The 25,648-nt window shown below is 40.5% G+C and overlaps 1 protein-coding gene across 3 annotated transcripts in view; it reads left to right on the top strand.

The window, feature by feature from the left end:
• Window positions 1-25,648, top strand: part of LINGO3 (leucine rich repeat and Ig domain containing 3) — a 696,949-nt gene that overhangs the window by 80,973 nt on the left and 590,328 nt on the right. For all 3 annotated transcript variants that reach the window (XM_069649533.1, XM_069649531.1, XM_069649532.1), the window contains exon 2: window positions 17,786-17,896. The gene's annotated coding sequence lies outside the window, so the exon portion shown is untranslated. The remainder of the gene's footprint in view (window positions 1-17,785; window positions 17,897-25,648) is intronic.

Genomic DNA, 25,648 nt, shown 5'->3' with positions numbered 1-25,648 from the left:
TGCTGCGGTGGTTGGGGGTGCGATATGCCGCGGTGGTTGTGGCCAGGGCCTAGAGTCTTGGGTGCATGTCCGCAGGCCGTAGGCCGTAGACCATACACCCAAGACTCTAGGCCCTGGCCACAACCACCACAGCATATCACACCCATAGATCACACCCATAGAATCGAATATCTATCAAATGTTTGAAATCTACAGTTTCTGTACTGTTTGATTTGTATAGTTTGTATGTGAAGTTTTGGCTACGTCATGTCATTAAGATTGTAGAGTTTGGTAACAAGCACTGTAGTATAACATATCCATGGAAGTGAACATTTTGTATTGTGGTCTATGGTTAGATGTTTGCTTCAATGGTTCTGTTATGCAGCAGTATTTATGAATTCTATTAGAATATACTTACTGTTTGATTTGTTGGGATTGGATATATTTTTTTCATGAGTTTGGTAACTGGAGTACATATTATTTTTCAATTTCTGTGATAAAAGAAAAGAGCATGTTAGTGTATATATTTTATAAAGACTTATTACATTGCATAATAGACATTTCAGCTTTTTTTTACCCTCATATTTAGTTTACAAACCAGTGTACTGTGCAATTTGCTCAGTTTCTGTGTTTGTTTTTCAAATCATTGGCTCTGTGGGAAAAACGATTCATGTCGGATTAAAAAAAAACTTTTTTTGTTATGCTACAATCTATTTGTTTGTTTGTTGTCAGTGTTCACTTGTTGTTTCTGGCTAATGCTCTATCTGTTGGCTTGTTGCAGATTTTTGGAGCAGTTAGATACCTGTTGGTGTATTCTAACTGTCTATTTTTTGTTATAATTTAGTGGTATTCATTTATCTATTTGGTTGTTATAGAATCTTGGGGCAGTTAGATACCTGTTGGCGTATTCTAACAGTTTATAGTTTTTTAATTGAATTTTTGTTAATGTTTAAGTACAGATTAGTTATAAAATTTTGGTTTTAAGAAGATTAAATAAGTGTTTGTAAGATTTGCTGGTAATCTCTGCTTTAGAGTAATGGTACTATCATTACATTCAAACCATCCCCATTTCTTTTTTATATATGCAGTGTAGTGACCTGCATTGGTTGTGGCTCCTGCGTGGTAGATTATACCTATTGTTGTGAAGGTTTTCTTACCAAGTGATACTTGACCGTGTGTGAATCCAGTCAGCTTGCAGTTGTTTTTGGTACCATCTGCATTGTAACATAGAAGCATTAGTATTACGTAGTTACTATGTGTTTGCATTAGTAAGGTGGAGCGATGATCTGATTTGCAGGTAGTACATAATCTACCATGGTTTGCATTTTGTACAAGTTGCTGAAATGGAACGGATTCACCATTAGGTATGATACGTGCAGGTATCACTCATTAGGGATTTGTTCCTGTGTCACATTGTTGCAGAGAGTGCATTTATGTTTCCACATGTATTAAATCTAGAAGATTTCATTTATTGGTATGTTTTTGTTATCCAGTACTTGTAATAAGTACATTAGAAATTCTTGTGGATCGTCTTGTGAGTTTATGGTGAATTTCACCATTCCAGCACAGTAGTCCAATTCTTGTCTTATTCCATGAACACTATACGTGTTGTCAGGATTGTTTGTTGTGTTTCTATGAAGGACTAACCTTTGCAAACACAATTGGTCTGTACTGTCTAAGTAAATGTTGTCAACAATTGGTGGCAATTGAAATAGAATATTCATTGCTACATTTGCGTAGCAACTTACACCAGTTATATTTGAAATTTTGAATGGACCAGATAGATCTGTGTCCAAGTCATTTTTTCAGAGTGTGTGTTGCTTCTTTGAAGAAGTACCTGACTTACTTTGAGTAATAGGTTCTTCTTTGGTTATGGTAATTGATGAAGTATTAGCTTCTTTTACTCTATTTGGAGGATTTGCAGTCAGATCCTGTTGCATTTCTGTTTGAATTAGTTTTATTTTACAAGGTTTTTGTTTTTGTGGAACAGGATATGTTTTTAGATGGGGTGCATATTGAACTTAGTCTATTGTATTCTAAAATGCAAGGAATATCAGCGTTTACTTTACTTGCATCAAAGTTGATTAGAAATAGACCGTCAAGTGTACTTAAGCATGATAGTGCTACATAGCTCATGCCTTCTTTAAAAGACTGTGTTACCAATATCTATCAATGCCTTGTCTATGGTAAGACCTTGTGAATTATGAATGGTGTCTGCATATGCTAGAGTTAGAGAAAATTGATCTCTGCCGACACACATGTCTTTGAAGAGAAGGAATCAAGCTGTTGAGGGACCTATCCTTTTTACTTCTGAAAGTTTGTCAAAGAGAATATTGACAAACTGAATGTTGTTGTCACATGGGTATGTTTGAAAGCCAACAACTGTACCCAGTGCTCCATTAACTAGTCCTAGCTCCACATCAAGGTTACGTATAAGCATTACTCTACAGTTTAAGGATCATTTTCATATTTTCTCAAAAACCAGCTGTGTTGGAGATAGAATTTTCTAGGTTATTTAGTCTTGTTGTGGCTTGTTGACACATGGGTAGTGTCATACCATGTACGTCCAGTTTGTCTGTGGAGCAAATTTCAATTATTGGTTGCATTTCTTTTTTCAACATTGTTTCATTGAATTTGGAACAGCTTGCAAGAGTTGGCATCAGGGACATACAATTGACATTTGTGTGTGCTAATTGTTCCATGACATCAGTAGCACATGAGTTCTGGCCATAGAGTGCATGGATGTGCCGGGTTTTTAATATTGCTTGTGCTTCTTGAGATAGTACACCAACTCTAATACTTTTTAAAATGTTGGCGTAAGTGAGGTCTGCAGATTGGCGCATGTTTTCTGTTAATTCTCTTTATTGGAAATAATGCCAAAGGTTGACATTTCCTATGCTGCCACCAGTTTTACGGCAGAGTTTCTGTCCTAAGGTTTTAAAAATAGGTTCACCTTTCACTGGTGTGAATTGAAGAAGATCTCCAAAAACAATAATGTGTTTTCCTCCAAAGAGCTCTTCGTAGTTTGTTTTAAGTACTTCTTGCAATCTGTGGTGAATCAAAGCCAACATTAGGTTGGAGACCATGCTCACTTCATCCATTAGTAGCATTTTCATTTGTTTTAAGACTCTGCGTAGTTCCATTGCAGCTTCTGTAGAAAGTTTGTAATAGTCTAATTTGTTTTGATGTTCTACTAGAAGGAGTAGTAATTGGTGTAAAGTGACACCGCCTATGTTGTAGGCAGCTAAACCTGTGGGGGCAGTTACAACAGCTGACAGTTTGTTGTTTGTCAATTGTTGAAGGAACTTGCTGATGATTTTGTTTAAGAATGTTTTGCCTGAACCAGCTTCATCACTGACGTATAGTAGTATAGATTTGTAATTTTGGCAGGTACATTCTTTATTTTCATGTTGTACACCATGTGCAATTTCTTTTGTTACTTCTTCAAAAACGGTGTGCTGCTCTTTGTTTAGTTTTGATTGTAGTAGAGTTAAGTCTTCTGTATCTTCTTCATAGTGACACATGGTGTTTTCTACTTCTGTCATAGCTAATTCTGCCTCATTTGCTATTAGTGGCTGTCCCAGTGTTTCTTGGTTTCCTGTTACAGAAGGTTGACCACTGTCAGGAGTGTCCTTATCTAGTTGGGCCTTGAGTTCTTCTTCGTGTTGCTGTTCATTGTGCAATATTCGTTTTGTACTGCATAAAGTTTACATCGGTGATAGTGCCTACATTTGCTTTGAAAGCGTCTTAAGAGGAGTCATAGTTATATAGTATCTCTTCTTCTTTTCTCCATGGTTTAAAAAGTTGTAGCAGTGACATGTAATATAGTTCTTTCTGTTGAGGAGTTTTTAATGACAATTTGATATGATTAATTAAGCTTCATTTGGTAAATTTCACTAAGCTGCCTTCACAATCTGTCACTCTATATCTACCTTTTTGTTCATCAGGTTTTATATTATTTCTGTATACAAAGTTTTGGGCTATGTGGTATAGACACATGGTTTCCAAAGTGGTACTCCTGTTCGGGTAGTATGTGTCTAGTAAATTGTTTTTCAAAATGTCTTGGCTGTTGGGATCATTTTTGGCTATTGTTTCTATGTCCTCATATGATTTGAGAACTCTTTTTCTAGATTTAGCAGGACCAAGACTTAGCCATGCAATATTTTCAGATTTTCCATACAAAGCAGTACCGGTTAAACAATCTGCAGCTTCATAGGAGCCACATTCTCTATGAGAGAGCATTTTTATGCCTAAGCTGTACAATTTCTGAGATAGTGTTTTGTCTGATGATAGGTCATTCCAGAGGTCTTGAAGCTCTGTTTTGTCTGCTTTTGTTAAGTAGGCTGTAACAAATCGTGCAACTGCAGTGGAATTTTCTGCAATGTACTGCACATCTATGTTTGCATTCCATAAGAGGGCAATGATTGCATTGTAATCATTGATATATTTTGATTTGTCTGTCCTTTTTATGTAATATGTGTTCTTAGGTGATTTACCTTTAACACTATGTCTAACTGAAGACATGAAGTTGTTCACTTCACCTGTTTCTGTAACTGGTCTAGGGAAAACAAAGCAGCATTTGGTGTAGTATTTCCCTTTGTTTTTGTATTTGCAACGACAATATTTGCATGAAGGTCACTATGTGTCATTTATGAAGGGATTTCACAAGTGACATATTTTTGGATGAACTGCAAAACAGCGGCATCACTGTCATGACCAAATTTAGGAGCATTTTTAATCCATAAAAGCATGTGGATATGTGGTGCTCCTCTGGCTTGGTATTCTTTTCTCCAAAAGAAGTGTTGCACTTCTCTGAGTGGAGGAACAGTTTTATTTCAAATAAAGTGTAGCATAGCAATGAAACAATGGTGGAAATATCTTGAAACATTAACAGGATCTAGAGAGCAAAGTTCTCCAGGTGTTAGTGTATCTATGTTTGTTTTGTTTTTGTTTGATATGCGTAGGAAATCATGTAAATCTTCCCATGCATATTCTGCACAACTTAATGTAATAAACCAAGTGGGTGGGCCAAGCTTTCTTATCATACAACGTACATCTCCGTGACGTCTGAACCAGTCCCCTTTCATACCACGCATGGTTGCAAACAGATTTGTAATGCTTGATTGTAAAATCTCATCTTTTTCTTGCACTTTTTGTATTAATTGCATAGCTGACATATTTTGAAAGTGGGTTCCTGATTTCAATATGTGTGCAACTCCGTAACATAGAGTTGCTAGTTCACTTTCAAAGAGTAGGTGGAATATGTATTCCACATTTTGTCTAAATCTGGGATCTTCAGAATACATTCGTAATGAGCGGTATTCTGATGCTGTTATCTGAGTGGGTCTATCATCGTACCTTCCTCCTTTGCCAGTAGGAAATAGTAGAGGAAAAGCACGTGCTACTATACTTTTTTCCCATGTGCTCATTGGTGATTCCTTGGTTTGTCGCATTTGGTATGTTTCTAGTGCATTATCTATGGTGTCATTGGAGTGTAATGGATGAATTGTATAATGGTCTAAAATATTGGATACTGTAGCTGGATCAGGAAGTTCAAATTGACCAGTTTCTAGTGACTCTTGAATTATTTCAGTTGTTTCCCTTAAGTTTTCTTCAATATGTATTTCTTTGTAGTATTCATTATTGTCTTTTAGATATTGGAGGCTTGTCTAACTTTATGTAAATCCACGAGTAGTTGCCAAATTATTTTGTCTTTTGTTGGTACACCATTTACTAAGACAATTAAAGATTGCTCTATTGGACGTTGCACTCCTAGAGTGTGCACATTTTCTTTCAGATCTAATGGTAAATAAACTATTTTGCCACGAATGCCTTTCACCAATTCAGAGGGAGGTAATTTTGCTGTTTTTGGTTAAAGGCGTATTATTGCTTGAAATGGGTACACTGTTTGAATTATAATGCTCTCATATAAATTGAGTTGTTGCAGGGGTTTTGGTAGTGGGAATAATTCCAAGTTATTTGTGATAGCACGTGAAGGAGTTTGGTTGTTGTCAAGTTTTGTAGTGCAGTAACTGCAAAGTATTAAGGGGTCAGTTATTTCGTATTTGTTTTCTGCTACAAGGTAGAGAGCTAATTCAAACCATTTGGAATCTTCATTGTCTTCTATTTTGTATGTTAACTCTATAGTTTTTGTGTTACTTTTGTAAAAAGTTCTGCGGCAACACACACACACATGGTTTGGTACTTCAGCGGATGTACTTTTAAATTTTAGTATTTCTTTTTTGTATGTGTGTAGTAGAAGGTTTCCATGTGCAGAATTGCTGCTAGTCTGTTGTAAAGCTATTGCATTTTTTTAAGTGGCTTTCACTTCCAAAATATTTTCTTTGGATACAGTCGATTTCTTCTTGTAGGTCTTTGCGTGTACCATGTAGAAGAGTGTTATTTAAATTGGCTAGTTCTGAAGCAGGACTTTTAGCATAGTACAGTTTATAGACTTCTTAATATTGAATGATGTGTTGATATCATTTTGATATCATGGAAGGTGCTTTTGAAAATAGGTCCTGAAATGCAGGCTAATGAATGTCCTTGTAGTCCTGTGTATTTGCGCACTGGACAGGTGTACATATTTTGCAGCACTTTCATTTTGATTTTGTCTTTTCCTTTCACATACTGATTGAGGAAATGTCATAAAGATTTGAAAGATTTTTTGGGAATGTTACACATTGACGTACATGGCCATTTGTATACTGGACGTTCTGGTTCAGTCGAATGGAGAGGTAATTCTGAGATTTCTGGGGATATTTTTGTAAGCAGTATTTCTTGTTCCATTATGGTGTTATTATTTTTTTCATAACCTCATCCACTGGTATGGATGACAATTGTGTTTGTTTGGTTTTGTTTGTATGCTTCTTCATTAAAATATGGTTCTGTGGCAGTGGTGTGACTCCATTCACCTCCACATATATTTAAGAAGTTATTTTTGTTGACATTCTGTTTATTGAGAAGTTTTTTTTGTAGTTTAATAGTTAGTTTTATTAGTGGTTTCATCCTGTTTAAAAGTAAAATAAATAACTTCCTTTTGAGAAGGATTGAACTGTCTACGAGAGCTTCTAGGATTAATTTTCTACGGTAGGTTTTAAGGGTTGTGCATGATTTCTCTCCTGTTTTTATAAGATTTTGAAGGACTCTGTGGCGGAACATTTTTGCTAAAATACTTTTTTTGGTATGATTACTTGCTAGTATATCAAGATTTATAGGAGCAGTTTTAGCAGTAGTGTTAGCCGAATCCTTGTTAAGCATTTTTTGTTTCGTTTTACATTTTGATAGAGGAGGCAAAGTTTCTGTACTAGAATCTTGTTTTGTTTCGCTAAATGACTGTATTCGCTGTTTTGTTTGAGCGTTTTGTACAAACTCTGGTAGAGATGGATCCTTATTTTGGACACTTTTATTTTCATTTGCTCTATTTCTGCTTTGCTTTCTACGGACTTGCTTTTTGGTAGGCATTCTTTGGGGTCTGTTGAAAAAAATAAGAAGGTATGGGTTGGGCCGTTTTGCAAAGTATGTGTGCTGTGTGCATGAGTGTCTGAGTAGGATGGGAAAGATGTATGTGGTAGTGTGTGATTGTGCATTGGGCAGTTACAATGAGTTGGGAAGGCTATTCTTCTATTTGTGTGTTACTAAACTGCGGTTCAGATGAGAGTAGAAAGTGAGCTAGTGGTGAGGAGAAGCATAAATAGTAACCGTAATGGTATAAAATTAAAACAGTTCTTTGTTTTGTAGTACTAACATTCTAAGGGTTGAGTATGTTATTTGTGTTCCAAAAGAACAGGGATTTGTGTGCCATTCTGCCTGCTAATCTCTGTTTAATAAATGGGGATTTGTGGGCAGAATGGTTCAGAAATCGCTGTTTTTTTTGTGCGCAAATTACATGAATCACACAGTGTCTTTGAGAACCAGTAAGAATATTAAGGTAGTATTGTACTTACTCTTTTTTGTGGAATGAGCAAGTTTGTTCTGATATGTTTGTAGTTCAGATGCTGCTGATTTTCAGGAGAGTGGTCTTCACTGCAACTGTAAAAGAAAGAAGTTAGTAATTATAGCACTGATGTTAATGTAGACATTGATTTTTATGTTTTTGTGGTAGTATTCTTGTTTGATATCTGAACATAGTGTATGCATGCATTTCATTTGATTATGTGCAGCCTTTATATTTTATTTACAATATGTTAGTTCAACATGCTTTGCAAATGAGTAGAATTTTAAGTGCATGAAATTCACTTGGTATTTTAAAGCCGTTTTGTAGATAGCAGACAGGTTTGGAAGTGATAGTTGATTATAGTAGATGGGAAAAATTTCAATAAGTTCATTTTATTGGTAGACATGCCAACAATCGGGAGCCCCTGAGAAGGAGATTTCAACACAGCAATCGGGAACATTTATTTTACTCATAGGATTGCATGGGATTACCATTAATTTAGGAGGAAAACAGTAAAAAATTAAATGAAAAATTGGGAGTCTCGTGCCTAAATCGGGAGGGTTGGCATGTATGTATAGGTTATGTGGGAGACAGTAAAAAATAGTGTGATTTTTCAATGAAAAATCGGGAATGTTGACATGTATGTACAGGCTATGCAGGTTTAGTGGTATTACTCTGTTTATATGGATTCATAAGAGTTGTACATGTACTCTGAATAAAATATGCATACCTGTAGTTTGTAATCATGCATGTGGATATGCATGGAGCTGTAAGTAGAAATCTTCGAGACTTGTACAGTAGTTTTTGTAGTAGGTGCTTTCCAATGATATGAGACTTGTGCTCAGAGTGATCATTAGTACATTTGAAGTGCAGAACTCTGATGATCGAGTTAGATGTAGAGGTCTTGGATGTGATTGGTGGATGGTTGTGTGACTGATTAGCTGTAACCAATGAGTGAATGGCACCGAGAGTGATGTGGAAAGGGTAGAAGGGCTGGCTAAGAGTTACATGCTGCGCGGACACCGCGACTGTCCGCGGGTAGGGTGTGCCACATCCGAGGTTTTCCAGCAAATCCAGTATGGAAAGGGGACTGTAGGAATCAGCCAATCAGATGTTAACATTGTGGATTTGTGTAGAAAGAGAGTTTGTGTAGTGAAGATGGCAGAGGTGGAGAAAGTCAGGGTGTTGGTGCTCGGAGATATGCTTGTGCATGGTTTGCAGCAGTATTCTCAATGCAGGCATGTGGCAAACAATTTTGATGTTAAAGAAGTGGAGGTGGTGTGGAGCGCTGTTCCTGATTGCAATGTAGAGGCAATTCTCCAAGTTTATGAAGATATGCATAGGATGAACAGTCCCCATCTCGTAGTTTTGCACTATGGTGCTTTCCATTTGTGCGATGTGAGTGCCCCTACTTTGTTGGCAGATTTGCAACAGTTGGTTCAAGCAGTAATGAACATCCTTCCAAATGCGAAAGTAATTCTTTCTGGATTGCTACCTAGGACAATATGGGACAATGGTTCTGTTTTTGGTCCTCAGCAAAACATTGCTAGGTGTGCAATCAATCAAGGCATGCGTGCTTTCATGCTTAGAGCTGGTATGTTTTTCTGTAACAATGAGAATATTGATGGTGTTTCTTTATCTTTTTTGGAAAATGCCATGCTGTTTTGGAATGTAAGGGTTGCTTTGGAGAAGGTTATGTGAAGATTTTAGTTGTAATGTAATAAGAAACCCCCCCAAAACAAAATAACAGGTGTCTGTCAGGCATCTGCAAAAAAAACAAAAAAAAAACGGGTCTTTTCAGAGCCCACCTCAAAAGGGAAATGGGGCACACTATTTAAATGTACATTCACCACGCTCAGATCTTCGATATGTCCACGGACATGGCGGTAGTCTGCGGACAGCGCGTATTACATACAGGGTTTCTGGGCTGGAGAGGCATGCAAATGAGAATGAGCGGAGCTAGGGATTGGTCAGTAAAGTTTAGTGGGTCTGTTGTGTAAGGAGAGATTTTGTGAGAATGTCTTTTTTCCTGAGAGAAGAACAGATAGCTATGGCTGTGTGTTTTCGAAAACAGATTATCTGGATTTTGGGAGACTCATGAATACATTGGTTAGAGGTGCATGCAGAACGTTGTGGAGTAGCTGCAGATCTTAGATTCCATCATGTGGAAGTGCACTGGCATGGAGTGCGTGGAATGAAGTGGCTGGACTTGGTACCTCTCTGTGCTACTTTAGAGAAAGAGCATCATCCATACATAATTATAATTCATTGTGGAGGGAACAGTTTAAGACATGTGTCTGGAATTTCTTTGCAATTTGCAAATAAAAAAGGACTTGAGAAGGTCATGGACATGTTTCCAAATTCCCAAGTATTTTTTTCTCGTATTGCACACAGACAAATTTGTCTGCGTTCTTCTTCATTTGGTCCACAAATGGAGAAAGTGAGGTGCAATGTCAATAAGGCTGTTTGTGCCTTTCTAAGAGATGTTGGCATGTCCTCTTTTCACAATGAACATATTATCTTTCATAGCACATACATTTTTCGTAGAGATGGAGTCCATCTTATATATGCTGGCAATCAGATTTTTCTGAGAAATGTACAAAATGCATTGTGACCTTTTGGAGTAGAGTAGATGTTGACCATTCCAAGTTTTTCAAACACACAAAACACCACCAAAGGCTCTTTTCAGAGCCACAACTTCCTCCCAGAGAAAAGTGCATTGGTTTTGCTAGGGCAGCACCCCAAATTTTATCGGTCCTAGGACTGTCCGCGGACTTTCAAAAAATGAGCAGGGCCCTGCACTGTTTATTTGACGCTTCTATTTTTAAACTGTGAAAGGCGGCTCTGAAAAGAGCCTTTTTTTATTTTGTTGTTTTATATTTTCTTTGCTTTTTTACACACGACACACTAGGAGAGGAGGGGAAAGGAAGGTAAAGAAGGGACCAACCACGGGGATAAGAAAGGGCAGGTGGAGAGAGGAAGATGTAGAGTGGGCCTTATTTAGGTAGGTAGCAGGTCTTCTGGTGGTCCGTGACCGTAGTCTCGAAAGCACTTCGAAGACTCTCTCCCCTGCAGAGTACTGCGTCGCAGTACATACACAATATTGTGACCCTCGAAAGGTAAGGGTCAACAGCATCGCGAATGGTCTGTGAAGCAGCTGGACACTCCTGTGGAGGGATGCGCTCTCCCACAGGAGTGTCTCTTGTGGTGAGAGGAGCAGAAACATAGGATGCTGTAGAGGAACTCAACCTACTACGTTTATCACAAGATACAACCTTGCGAATGTCCGCACTGTGGAACAAAGTTAGGTGTTGCTTCATGGATGTCGTACCAAAGCTGTACAAACCACGTCTCCCACAACTCAGCACCAATTTGCACTGGTTACAGGTGACCTTGTTCGCACGTGCTTTTGGTACGTTACCATAAACGGTAAACAAGCACCACACCCAAGACTCCCGGCGAGTGCTGGTAGTAGGGAGTTCCTCTACCTCATTCTCTTCATCCTCTTCATCCTCGTTCTCTACAGCCTCACACATGTTCCCCTGTGCAGGCCCTTGGGGGGGGTGGTGCTGGAGGGTTTGGGGGTGGTGCTGAGGCAAATGTAGCAACAGCAGCCATGGATGCCATTAGGGTTGATGAGATAATCTCAGCAAGAGCAGCAAAGGCAGCAAAAGTCAATCTGCAATAGCCAGAAGTACAATGAAGATCAGCTCTGGGGTGTGGCCTTTTATAGGGGTGGAGGGGTGCGCCTCGCAAACATATCGAACACTCAAAAGCATTCAAAAAGTTACAAAAACAATGTGAAAAGCCAGGGCCATTGTCTGGGACATGTGAAATGGTGAATTTTTACTGTAAAATAATTTGAATTGTCTGAATAAGTTCTTTTAAAATGTTGGGGAACCGGACGAGTCCGCAAATTAGGACACACGCTCAGCGTGTGTGCGGTCACAGGATGATGTCAGGAACACGTCCACGAAGGGAACGGGTGTCCGCAGGACACCAAATGCACAGGAACAGTTGTGTGCATGCGCGCGGGTGTTCAACGGACAGTGTTCGGGTCCTGAAGCTAATTAAAAGTGTGACACAAGTGAGACGGACAGTTACGGACAGGCGCGATGTTCACAAGACTTACGGGTGTGGTGCGCATGTGCATAGATGTTCTGCAGACTGTACGGCCAGGTATAGTGTCCTTAGGACACCTCTATTTTGTTTACCTACGGACATCCCGGACACTGCGCGTGTTCGAAGAACAGTTCCATCTGGGTTGCGAATGGTACGGACAGGTATAGTGTCCTTAGGTAACCCCCATTTTGTTCATTTACGGACATCCCGGACACCTGGTGTGTTCTAAGAACAGTTCCATATTGGTTGCGAATGGTACGGACAGGTGTAGTGTCCTTAGGACATCCACATTTTGTTAATTACGGACGGCCCGGATAGGCACGCTGTCCGCGGACATTTTAATGGCTTTTTAAAAAAAAAATAAGACACAGAGAATTTCATTAAAATAAACATAACATTTTTTTATTATATTCATATACACAATTTATGACAGAGAGGGGGAAGCAGAAACTGATACAAATACAAGGGAATTAGGGGTTTGGAGAGGATGGATGGGAGGGCATGAAGGGATGGAAGTCTCATCAAATCGTTTATCTTGGTGTTGAATGTTTGGGGATAGTTCACTGGCACATGGAGAGGGGGCACAGGTACAGGTGGGACAATGTTACTTAATTTTTTCTTTTATGTGGTCCTCCACTAACTGTTTCAAACCATTGAAATGTTCCTTGAGCATGTCTATTTTCTGTTCCACGCATTCCAGAGTCTTTTCCAATGGGTCTTTTGGTGTAATATTTTCAATATTTGTATGGTCTTTTAAAAATAAATATATATATGTTAAGTACACATAAAGTAATGATTATTAATTTGCTTATATAGAGAAGTGTCTACCATTATTATCGCTGTCTTCAGACATTTCCTCACATGGACTATTTTCCTCTAGCCACTCCAAAGTACTGCATATTTATGTGTGAAAAACAAAAATATATTACTGCACCTCATACAAAAACTTTAGAAATATATAATAAAAATGAAGTTTACTTACTAGTTTCTGGCAAGTTGTATTCATAGTATTGTGTAGGTCTATTGTTGCTTCTAGCTCTGCAGTTTCTGTGAGGTAATTATGTTGGAGGCATATCTTTTCTGTTATGATATAATCCATTTTTATTACATATGGTATTTAAATGGATGGTTGATGTGTTAAATATGTAGGTTCCACTGTTATTTATTATATTATAATGTGTTTATGTGCTGCTTTTTGAACTTGTGCAGTGTTTATATGGTATGATAGAACAATTTCAGATACCCCCTGAGTGTTTGGGTAGTGTTGATGTCGTCCGTGACCGCCCGCAGACATCAAAATCATTAGCGGGGTGTTTGGTATGTTCTATGTTACATGTATATAAAGTAAGGAAATCCTAGTAAACGTCTATCAAATTCACAATGTGAAAATGTATATTCAGTAAAAAAAAAACTTTGATAAAGGGAGGTTATTGTTAAGTTGCGCTAATAAAAACCTATGAAATTCAGTAAAAAAACTTTGTTAAATGGACGTTATGGTTAAGTTGCGCTACTAAAAACCTATTAAATTCAGTAGAAAAACATTGTTAAAGGGACGTTATGGTTTCAAGTAAAACCGAAAACCCCCTGAAATTCGCCAGTTATGGTAAACTAACCAACCATAACTCACGCCACCACCGTGCACTGCTAAGACTAACACCCAGGACATCAAAGATGACATCACAAATATCATTGATGACATCACTGATGACATCACATGTCTGGCTCACTCTTTTTCCCTTTACTGATATATCTAGGCCAGTAACAGTCAGGAACTGAAAATTCACTATACTATAGTACAAAGTACTATATTTGTAGACATATACTTCAAATATGTTCTTACAGTAGTTCACTTAGGGTCCACTCACAGCATATGAAACATATACAAAGGGGAAAACACAGACTTGGAAGACAGCAATGCTTTCTATGTATGAAGATGATTAGTAAGTTTATCAACACTGTCTTATAGTTAAGTTGTTTTTTTTTATTACTTTACTTTACCTGGATATGGTCATATCTGTACACATTGCACTTACACTACTTTCCTTAGGGCCTAGTCACAATATGTGATAGTTATACATGTGGAAGTAGTAGCTTTGAAGCACAGCAATCATGTCTGTGCGTGAAGATAATCCATTAGGTTATGAAGATTGTCGGGTAATACTGCTGTTTTTTTGTTTACTTCACTTTCCCTGTATATACTCTAATTGCATGTGTTGTTGTCTGTTTGTATTTTGTGTGCAGTAATGCAATAATGTAGTAAGTGGGTTTTATTAAGTACTTATTAAATGTTTCACAGTATGCAAGACTCTAATAAGAAAGCATTTATAATGTTAGTATTTAACATGGGAAGATTATTAATATTGCATATCCATCATGTCTGCTGCACACAAAGCTATTTGGATTAATGCATTACTTAATGCACTACATACCTCATGATATTTATTCCAATGATCCTTAAAACATTTTTATTAACATTACAATAAGAATCCCTTGTACAGACTTTTCATGAAAGGTAAATGCACATGTGATGTCATCAGTGATGTAATCAATGACATTTGTGATGTCATCTTTGATGTCCTGGGTGTTAGTCTTGCTTAGCTTACCATAACTGGCAAATTTCAGGGGGTTTTCGGTTTTACTTGGAACCATAAAGTCCCTTCGACAACATTTTTTTACTGAATATATATATATTTATTCATGATGGCAAAATTGAAAGCAAGACATTCAGGAAAACAACAGAAGTCAACTCCACCCTTCCCTTTCTGCCTCCAGCTGTCATAAAAAATCCACTATTCACAGAATGCTGACTGGAGAATTTTTCAGTGCTCGCAGAAATTGCAGTTTTACTAAAGACTTTGAGTTTGAATGTGTCTTGCTAAGCAAGAGATTTTATGAAAAGAGGATATAGCAAGGAATGCATTTCAGAAGCATGCAATAAGATTAAAAACATGAATAGAAATGACATGTTGAAAGCAAAACCACCAGAAAAGGCCAAAGAGTATGGTCAGGTGAGTCTAGTTACCATTTTTTCCTAAAGATAGCAATCATTTATTCAGAATTTATTCAGAATTGTGAACAAACATGTGCATCTTTTTAGGATGGATGAAGACTTAATTGAGCATATAGATAAGAAACTAATGTGTGTATATACTCGGGCTAACTCCATTAATAACAAATTAAGTCCCTGCTTCCTTAAACCAGCAGTTCCTGAAACCTTGGGTGGTCATGAACTAATCCATGTACACACATACACATGGCTTTTACAAATGTGGTAACTGTAGTTTGTGCAAGTATGCACACAAAGACACCCAGAAATACAGACATACTGATGGTACGGAAATTAAAATTCTACATCTCATCAATTGCAGAACCAAATATGCGGTGTATGCGATTATCTGTTTATGTGGTAAAATCTATGTGGGAAGGACTATCCAAGAATTACAGATTCACATACGTGAACATTTATCAAGTTTGAGCTCACAAACTACTCAATTACCTTTGCCAAATCACTAGCAAGAACATCATCAAATGAGTAACGAGGATGATATTAATTTAATTGGTTTAAGCAAAATACAAATTGGTATCCGAGGGGGAGATCAGAAACTAATGTTGAGGCATGCAGAATCTAAAATGATTTGTAAATTATGATGTGTTAAAAATGGTTTCAATTGTGAACATGAGATTAGTGTTTCTTATAAAAAAGCAAAATGTTGGTTTATAGGTATCATTGTAACTGGATTAGACAAAGATCATATTTCAAAAATCTCTAATATCGTCTTTGAAAATCATGTAATATAAACTTGGCTGTACAGAATTTGGATTAAGATCAACTGCTCACCCAGATCGTAGTTTGACTAATTGTGAAATTTACTTAAGGTTTGACATACTTGAAGAATTGGGACCAAACATCGAATGACTAAATTTGCAGTTACATTTTTAGGGTAGACAGAACTAGGGGTATACCGAACTTCAGCTTCGAGTCACTATTCTGCCGAATTTCAGCTGAAATATAGCTATCTGGCTTTGGCAGAATAGTTTCTGCGTAGTGACTCGAAGCCGAAGTCCACTTTCTATGATTAGCTGCCTTCTCCCTGTTTGGGAGATGACAGCCAATCATAGAATGTATTACAGTGTCCAGGCTGCAGAAGCCAAATAAGCTGTTTGCTTATTGGCTTCTGCAGCCTGACCACAGAGGAAACTGCCTCAGCACGTGTTGAAATAGGAAGTGAGGGAAGAGAACAGTTCTTCCCTTCCCTCGCTTCCTATGCCAACGGTGTGCACCAGCAGATGCCAGTACCGGAGAGACCATCAGCCCCACGTAAGTGCGCCCAAAGAAGCTTCTGCTTCTATGGATAATTTGGGGGCCGCTCCACTTTCCGGGAGTGGCCCCCCCAGACTCACGAGGCTAACAGGGCACTTTGTCCACCCTGGCGGCCTCAGAATTTGCTGTGGTCCCCCGCTCCTTCAGCACAATGAGGCCGCACCGAAATGGCATTCATGTGGGTTGGGCCACCGCTGCAAAGCTGGTGGCCCAACATTATTTGTAGAAATCGGGGGCTGCTCCACTGTGTAGGAGCGGCCCCCAGACTCACGAGGCCGCCGGGGCACTTTGTCCACCCCGGCAGCCTCCGAATTTTCTGAGCCACCCCCCACCCCTTCAGCATGGTGAGGCCGCTGCACCCCCGCGGCCTCACCGAAATGGAATTTCATGTCGGTCGGGCCACCGGTGCAAAGCAGGTGGCCTGACATTATTTGCACAAATAGGGGGCTACTCCACTGTGCAGGAGCGGCCCCCAGACTCATGAAGCCGCCAGGGCACTATGTCCACCCGGCGGCCTCGAAATTAGCTGATGCCTACCCCCCCGGCCCTGCACCCCAGGGGCCTCACCGAAATGGCAATAATTTCTGTCGGGCCACTGGTGGTGCAAAGCAGGTGGCCTGACTATATGGATACATAGGGGGCCGCTCCACTGTCCAGGAGCAGCGCCCAGACTCACGAGGCTGCCAGGGCACTTTGTCCACCCCGGCAGCCTCGAAATTTGCTGATGCCCCACCCGCCCCCTTCAGCACCCTTGAACTGTGATTATTTTTGTCTTGTTGCCACCATACATACACTAGCCCCTCTCCCACTCTCCCTACCCCACCTATGTGTGGTGGTGGAGAGTGGTGGAGAGTGTGGAGAGTGTGGGAGTAGGGTGCATGGGGGTATAGAGTGTGGGGGTAGGTGGGTGGGAGTATAGAGTGTGGGGCTTTTGTATTTTTGGTTCAGGCATTTGCCCTATTGCCCACTCCCCAAAAGTGCCCCACTGATGTTGCAAATGGCTATTCATTAATTTTCTGACATTGTTTGACTAGTACTACCCAAAGGGGGTTTTTGTGAGAAAATGTGATGAGTAGAAACATTTTATTTGAACAATTCCGCAACACTTGTCCAAATGATTAGCCACATAGCAAAGTAACTCATCAAACAGGTCCACCACATTGCCTCATTTTCTGACACTGATCCATGCTAGCTTTTTCTGGTTTTGGTTCCAGGCTTGGATCTGGGGCCACCTGCCTGGCCTCAATAATATTTAAGCAGCCATGGAGTGTTAGGAGGACTTCCATGCCAGAGGGGATTGATTTGCAAGGTGGGGTGTGACGGGTACAGTATTGGCCCCTGGTCAGTGCTTGGGGTCTGGCATAGGAGTATAAAGTGCACTCTCAGCCGCTCACACATAAGTAACATAATCCTTTACTTTACTTTAGTTATACCACTGCCCAGAAAAGACGCATCACCAACCAAGGAAGCTCATCTCCGAGACCGGCTTGATATTCCACCACCTTGATGCAGATCACTGCCTAGTGCCTACAATCCTGGTGAGTACTATGGGGGTTTTACTATTATGGGGACGCTTGAGGTGGGAGGTTACCACTCGGTGCATAAACTTACAGAGATGTGTCCAATTAATAAATATGAATACCCTTGCAATGGAATGTCTCCTTAGTTTATTCATTGAAATGCTGTTTATTATGCCCTAGAACATGTTTGCCTAAAAAAACAACTATTTGGCTCACTATTTGGCTCCGGCTGTATAGTTGGACCAACTATTCAGTACTTGGGTGAATAGTAAATTAACTATTCGGTACAACCCTAGACAGAACTGGAGACACATACGTCATACCGCACCATGATGATGAGAATCTATTTTGATTCCCACTCTAATAAAAGATTCAACATGATTAACATAAATCATGAGAACGCATTAGTGCTAATACTCAAAGGAATTTTACATCTGCTTTGCGATCTTACAACACCAAGTGTAGACAGACTGGGAGCCATAGATGTCATACTGTGACATTTTCTATGATCTCCAACCATAATCTTGGGACCAACATCCAGGCCATCTTGGAAGCATTAGAGCAAATATCAAGAAAAATGTACCCACATTTGAAGTGAAGACCCAATTGGATTCAGAGTAACAACATAGCATTATGATGGTGAAAATGTAATGTGATTCCCATCACACTGAAATATTCACTGAATTTGAAAATATTTTGAATAACGTAAGTGCTAACATGAAAAGAAATTCTACATCTGCCTTGTGATCCTTTAATTACAAGTGAAGAAAGATTTGGGGCAAGATATTTCATGCTATGACATAATTTTCATTCTCAATCATACAATATTAAAGGATAGTGAGATTAAGCTAAATTTCACTTTGAGGAGGAATAAAACCAATGTACAGACAATCTTGTCATCCCTGCCACGACTTCAACTCTGAAGTAAAGACAGACCTACGGTGATAGACACAAATTGTGGGCAATCACTTTAGTCCAAAAAATCTTCCTAAATTATGAAGAATTATAAAAAAAATCCTACATAATTCAAGAGAAGGAATAGATTTACATTTAAGAGAATTTATAATTTTGCTTTCATAACTGAAAGTGAAGACAGACCTCGGGCATCAGACTTCATGTTGCGTCATGAGTATGTAAAAACATAATGGGTGTCAAAATGATGATCGCAGGAGATTGCCATGCATAACGCTGTAACCTGAACCGGATGACATTCCGTCTCGGGAGGCTTCCAAAATTATTTCTGTAAGACGCGCATTCATTTTTAGTAACCTGGGCCATAAACACTAGACATTGATCATATTAATTGTAATGTTATCAATGCCTATTTACTTGGGGTTTATCACCTTGGTCCAGATGCTGATAGAAATTGTCAGAACAAGCAATATAACCAATTTAACTTATCAAGATCCAACTTCATGACATCACATGAGTTGAGCAATGGGTGAGAATTACTTAATTAATACATACCACAATAGAACCAACTCATTATTTAAATCCTCCATTTTAAATTGATTATATATATTTAATATTTCTTCATAGAATGGCGTTCAAATCAGACACAATTGGTGAGTTGTATTTAGATATATTATTTGACACTACACATCAAGGTGTTGCTGGCTATTAACACGGTATGGGATACAACACAGCCAAGAATATCATTTTTCCCAATGAATCTTACCAATGGGAGAAATGTCCTTTATTAAGAAGCGCCTATTTGTGGCATGTGCATATATGTGAGTGAGCAACTTGTCATTAATCCAACTATCTGGTGAATTGAAATCTTTCATTTATCAACATTCGGGAATTTTTATTATTTATTATGACAATGTGTCTTCATTATATCAACTGAAATTGTAATAACTGAACAATAGATAAGGAAGGATACAATGACTAACAGAGCGCTTCAACCTCTTCTTTATTATGTTAATTTATTTATTTTGATTTCCCAAACTCTTCTCAACTTCTGTCAAATGATGAAAATTGGAAACAGAATGGTAATGTCAATGAATGTTTTTATTGTTTTATTTCATTATTGTTTATTATTATATTTTACACTTTCATTTAATTTTTAATAACTTATCATGTGAATTGACTGTATATAGCAAAGGCTTGAAAATGACCAGAAGGTCGAAACACGTGTCGGCAACAGTAAAACAGTCAAGCAATTAATACAGTGCAATTATGAACACTTTTTGGATACGATAGTCATTATAATTTTGTGTTCTTGAACTATTGAAGGGAAACGCGTGGAACCTTGAAAATGTATTTCTATCTACCTCCCATTATTATGCGCCGCATTTGTTGTGGAGAAGAAGGGGACGCAATCCTGCTCAGAGGGAGGGAGCACAGTCCTGTGCCTGCCCCTCACGGGTGGACGCGGGGCAGCACTCCCCTCATCCCCCACCAATAGTGGCAGGCTGCCACTGTCCCTATCCCAGCAAAACCCTCTTGATAAATCCCTAATTAGCCCACAGCCACATGTTCTTCTATAAGAGCAGATACACACAAGCATGCAGTTGTGGCCTTCACTGCAGAGAGCAGCGCGTATGCAGTGTTTGCAGGTCAGGTGTAGACTAAGACTTTGGTCAGCCCTGGTATCGGGGTGGTCGGGGAGATCTGGCCAATGCCCACAGGGAGTCAGACTACTTTTACCCTTGCCCTGGATTGAGGGCCCAGCTGACACCAGCATTCTCCGTATCTGACATGGACTCTCATCTGTGCGGCTGGTTTCTCAGGGTATTCAGATCGTGTTGCCCACAATAATCCATTTCCAAGGACTCAATTATTTTGTTCGCACATTTTGTCAGTCTGAATGTTTTGAGAGCGCTGTGGTCCACCGGCTCAGGTTTAACTTCCCGGTTGTTAGTTTTCGCTTAAAGTGCATTTGCTCTTTGTGACATGGAGAGAGTGCGTCTAGACATCAGCCTCAAAGAGAGAAATCAGACTGAAACACAGCTCAGTGGCTCGAGTGCCTTATGCGGGGATCTCATTGCTATGCGTGTCACAGTAAATCTCAATAGGGCCGACTCCGGCTGCCATCCTTCCAAAATCCTTAACATCAGTACCATTGAGTTGGATTGTAATAACACTTGTTATTCAAGTCCCAAGGGATACATGCGTATTTGGAACAGTTTATAAATGCTGCACAGTTACATTTTGGAAGGAGGTTATACCAGAAGTAGGAGGGACTTCCTGACTTGGTCCAGCCAACATGAACTCCCCTAGCAGTGGCACACCCTGGTGCTGGGGGCTAACTAAGAAAGATGAGAATGGGCGGGCTCCCTTGGCTCAGCCAGCAAGAACTCCCGTGCCACTGCCTCATGCTGTACTCTGCCCTTTCTTGCATACAGTCTGGTGTTATGCCACTAGTTTGTAATAACAATACATAGACCTGCGGTGGGCACACAAGTAAAGGACGATTGTGGCACACTGAATCCAGAATTGTTTATACGCACAGACATGCTTCCGATTGGTGCACTGCCAGAGCCTTGGTTACTGACTGTGCAGACGTCTTGCAATGTTACTGGCCTCCCATACTTCAGTCACACTTTACCCACCCATCTGGAGCAGAGGCACGCCCACAGAAACTGCCAAGGGTGCCAAGAAGCCACGAAAATGGCAAACATCGTGCTACATACAAGTTGCGTAAAATAACGCATCATCATTGTATATAATCACACGCAAGCATCGTGCTTCTCTGTAAATGTATAGTGACAGACCTACAGAGAAGCAGGCGAGCACTGCCCTCTCCGCCTGGAGTGGGAGGGCGGGTTACATGAGGCGAATAAGGATGGAGCGAGTCTCTCAGGACTTTATCTTGGATCAGCATTGCGCCAGCGTGGCACCAGTGTGCCCACAGCAGGGCACGGGTATGAAAGATAAACCAGCAATAATAAAAACGAAGTCCCAGCTCCAGTCCTCAGGCGCCCGTGAGGCCCTGGCATGCAGCCCTGCCTGCAGATACCCCCACTCCTCCCCCCCACAACCCCCTCCCTAAGCATAGCCGTCTGATGTAAGAGAAGGGGTTGAAGGAGATACACTGGGTGTGTGTCCCCTGCTAGGTGCCCTGGCCACTATTCAAAGACCCATCTACCAGAAAGCACGCCGCACTGGAGGATGGACTGGACTATAGGGACCGGCCCTCGTGAGGCTGGTAGGGCTGATTCTGCCCCAGCAATACTGGCCTTTCTGAGATTCGGATCTAGCAGGACATCTTGCCTGACGTGTGACTGACCCTTCCCCAGCCATGCTGACCTTTTACAAGGACTGGCCTGCTGGTGAATCACCCCATTGTTCAAGGCCAGACTGAAGATCTGTGGGGGACCATTTCAACATGATGGTTGGGGGCATACATGACAATGGCAGCAAAGATACTGTTAATAGCTGCCGATTATCATGAGATGGCCAGCCAGCATGGAGCTTAAACACTAAATGGCAACTGAAGAGCTCTAAACCCTTCTTTGTCAGCAAGTGGCTGATTTGAAGGCACCAGTGTTAGAAGGCAATGTGGTGATAACACTTCTGTATACCTGGTGGGAAGAGACAACTCAGCTTGTAATGTAAATGCTGCAAAGCGCACATTAAGCCCCAAAACGAAAAATAGAGAAATTAACATATTGCCGTGTTACAAGACTGCTGAGTGCTGACTGTAAACATGGAGACAGCTGCTGCCCTCATCCCCCCTCTCGAAACTCCTTTAATTTGAAAAATGTGAAGGACCCTGATGCCGTCCCTGCATTTCTCCATAGACCGCCTCCCTTTGTTTTATGGCTGAACCGGGTTATTTTGATCATGGTGATACAAATTATTGTTCAGGAATGCCTGGCCTTAACATGAGCCTGAGCTTTGTCTCCAGCGAGATCATTTCTTAGTAAAGAAATTGTATATGTTAACCAAAGTACTATCCAAATATTTGGTTCTTTGTTTGGGAGTCATTTCTAAATTGTTTTGCAAACCAAGTCTCCAAGTTCTTAACTCGTTTATTTTTGTGTCGCCACCTTTATATGTCTCCTCGGTAGCAATGTGGTTTGTTTCATTGGCATGGTTATAATTAAAGTTCAAAGGAACGGTCAACGGAGCAGGTGACGTTTGATTAGGGCATGTGTTGGATCATGGTACCATTCAGCAAAGACGTGAAGAAGTTTTGACATCTGGTATAGTCTTTCATCATTCTTTATCACAATTGGCAAAGTCTGAAAGGAGTTTCTGCATCATTATGTGGGTTAACTACACCACATTTTGGAACTTTGAAGAAAGTTGTAAATGTACTTTATGTCAATATGTGCAACTGTTTTTTGCAGATTTCCTAACAACTGTGCTGTGTCTTGTGTTCCCTGCATGAATGCTTGCCTGAGTGAATACCTGATGGAATGTTATGCCTGTGAATGTTCTGGTGTGAGTGCCCCTGTAAGCTCCATGAATGTCAGTTGGAGTGAAGCAGCCTGTGAGAGTGGAGGCCGTAGGATGGCTCCTGTTTACCTTCCTACTTACCTTTGGACTTACCTGATGTGTATACCTTGTCACTGGAACTTAGTAAAGAAGTTCACTTCCCTTATCTGCAGTATCAGATCTTTCATTTCACCCCCACAATAAACAGCAATTAAAAAAACATCAGTGATGGGGAGAAATGTCCTCTAAGGTCAGAATGGGCAGAATTCTTTGAGGCTTCTTCAAAGCATTCCTGTGATCTTCTGTACATGCCAAATGGGGCTTCGATGCTGCGCTAAACCAATGCCTAGCAGTGCAATGATGATGAATTGGTGCACGTTGCGCACCTTGCGGAACAGAAGACAGCAAGGTACAAACAGATGACCCTAACATACCTCGCATGGTGTCAATAGAGCAACGTCTTCATCCCCCAGGCGCTGTCACTACTCCCCCACCAGACCCCCAAAAGCTTTGGCGAACACTGGGTAGATCTTGCAGCAGATGGGGGTGCATTTATATGACATGTACCCCAGAGAAGTATGCACAAGCCGGAGAAGGTTTATGGGCAGTATACAAAGCATGGGTGCCAAAGAAAGGAACACAGCGGTATGAGGAAGCTGAGAGATTGGAGAGGGAAAACATGGAAGAAGAGGATAAGAGGAGGCTGGCATGGGAGTATGTTAATTTAGATTTAACGAAAGGCTGGGATTGTTGGGGGGTGACGACGATCGTCCCAGGCCCCCAAGAGGTTTTGCATGAGGCGGAGGCATAAGAGTTTAAGGACTCAGTAAGCCCATAGGGGGAGGAGGGTGTCAGTAGAAGCTACCTCATGGCCAGCTTATTGTATGTTTTAGTGTAGATTGTGCAGAGATGAGACGCCATCTTAGAACATAGTAGTCATCTTGGAATTGAGGCCTAGCACTGCGCTGCAGCCAGTGTGGTAGACCCAGGCCCAGAATAAAGAAGTACGTGCGTGTATGCAGTGCCGTGTTGTAACAGCAGCAGTGAGAAAGACCAAACCCTCAGAGATCCATAAACCTTTCATTGTTTCACACTGTTAGCATTTGTATCCGAGAAGGAATGTGCCCTACAAGGGCATGATGGGGTTGAGAGCTCCCTGTGAAAAGCTATCCCATAAGAAGGAGGGCACGAGCCTCCGAACGTCAACAGTCCAAACTCTAAGTTATAGTGCCCAGGTGTTCCCGTGCCAAGACCCTAGCAGTCCAGTATACCAGTCAATCCCAGACAACCGACCATAAAGCTGTTAGTGTGCCAATCCATCAGGAAGATCATAGCCGAAAGGAGAGCTTACCCCATCTGGGGTCTCTGTGATTTGTGCTGCGCGGTGCCAGGGAGGGAAAGTAACAGATGCATGCCCGGGGTGGGAAGAACTGGAACAGTGCCAATGCGTCTGGGATCGAGCAGAGGTTTAGAGTTATGGTGACCTCAAAAGTACCCACTGCACCATGTCTGCAGTACTAGGTGCACATTAGGCTACAGATAGGAGATGTGCCGAATTGGTTTCAATTGACAATTAGGAGCTCGGCACTTGATGACATATCAAGAAGAAGCCACATGGAAGAAAATGAACAGATGAAGCTGTGACCAATGGCCTGTCATCCCCTATGGAGCAGGCTGCCTATGTATAGGGTTGCACCAACCAGCTAGGCAGATTTGTAACTTCTGTGTTTGTTTGTTTATTTATTTATATTGTGCACCGAACCCGGAGGTAACTGGGCGCATTGGAGGTAAATTATAAAGTGTTACAGATTAAGACAAGAGCAAATTAAGTAGGTTACAGTAGATTACAAGTATTGCATAGTAAAACAAAATCAATTAAATAAGTTACAGTAGTTGACATACATAAAGAGCACACAGGCAACAGTACAAGTCAAGCTAGGTACTCCATAAGGGGTCAACCGCAGGTAGTAGCTTAGGGTGTCATCTGTCGTTTGACACTAGCCAGTTTTTAGTATTTTTCAGTGTTGGAAGGTCTGATCCATTCGCAGGTGAATGGGAAGGGAGTTCCAATATTGGGCAGCTTGAACTGGAAAGCTAGTACCTGCAGCCTTTTTCAGGTTAAATCTCGGGACTGCAATACAGTGCGAGTTTGCCATCCTTGTAGGTCGTGAGGATGTTTTTTTGGTGATTTTGTCTCTTAGATACTGTGGGGCAGCGTTATTTAGACATTTATATGTGATGGAAACTATTTTGAACTGGCTCCTATCCTTAATAGAAAGACAATTAGGTTTTCTTCTGACTTTGGATATGTGATGTCTCCTCGGAATGCTTAATGCAGTTCATAATGCATTATTTTGCAAAGTTTGTAGTTTGTTGAGGATC

The sequence above is a fragment of the Ambystoma mexicanum genome, chromosome 1p (assembly GCF_040938575.1).
Source record: "Ambystoma mexicanum isolate Mex_15411 chromosome 1p, UKY_AmexF1_1, whole genome shotgun sequence".
Classification (NCBI taxonomy): domain Eukaryota; kingdom Metazoa; phylum Chordata; class Amphibia; order Caudata; family Ambystomatidae; genus Ambystoma; species Ambystoma mexicanum.
This window is presented reverse-complemented; position numbering and strand designations above follow the sequence as displayed.